We start from the raw sequence: 949 nt of genomic DNA on the forward strand, positions 1-949 counted from the left end.
ACACACACACACAGAGAATAGATGTCCTTCAGCCACGAAGAGTTGGCAGTGGAATTTAATAAGAGAGAACAGACTGCACTGGTCAGGAGCAGGGCATGGTCAGACAAGCATATCACCTATTTACCCACATCCAGCCCTTTTTATCTCCTTATTTCCCTGTAATAAATCCTAAGCAATCCCAAAATGATCTTCTGCATCCCATGCTGTGTACCATGCCCTAGGCAGCATCTCCCCTCAGTCCAACAGGGGATCTGGCTTTGATTCACCTTGATGGATGTGATGGTTGGATGATTCACCTTGACAGGTCTCCTGGGACAGCCCTGTGAGGGCCCGGACAAGGCTACCCCTCTGAGTCCTTAATCCGGGCTCCTGTCTGCCTTCAGGACCCTGTGCTCCCCTGGCCTTGTGCAGACAAGCGTCTGATAGGCCGATGGCTTCTGAGGTGGGCCTGGGAGCAGCCAGGCAGGGTGTAATTTGGGATCCCCCACCTGCCGTTGCCTCTCTGAGCACCTTCATGGGTCTGCAGATGAGCTTTTATCACACAACCCAGCAGCTGCTTCCTGTGGCGGATCTTCCTTAGATCTATCCAATTCTATGCAAGTTTATGCATCACATGCTGCTTGATTCCTAACATACAAGACCAGGAATCCAAGTAGTTTCTTTCACAGGTCTTTATAACTAGGGCCTAGCATACCATGCACTACACTAAATATAGAAATCAATAGGAGAAAAAGAGATGCTCAAATCAGGCATCCTATCTTTTCTTTCTTCTCAATGCTGCTATTATTCCAATGTTCAGTCTGATCCTAAAGCAATACAGCACAGCATGTCACAAGCATTATTATGTCTTCATACTGCCGAGTAACTGAAATCCTTTTATTAAAATACAGCATTCTGTGATGGATTTCTTCATCCTTGGACTGACATTGAGCCTGAAGCTCTTACTAGT

This window comes from Eurypyga helias, unplaced genomic scaffold (genome assembly GCF_000690775.1).
Source record: "Eurypyga helias isolate BGI_N326 unplaced genomic scaffold, ASM69077v1 Scaffold18533, whole genome shotgun sequence".
In the NCBI taxonomy this organism is placed as follows: domain Eukaryota; kingdom Metazoa; phylum Chordata; class Aves; order Eurypygiformes; family Eurypygidae; genus Eurypyga; species Eurypyga helias.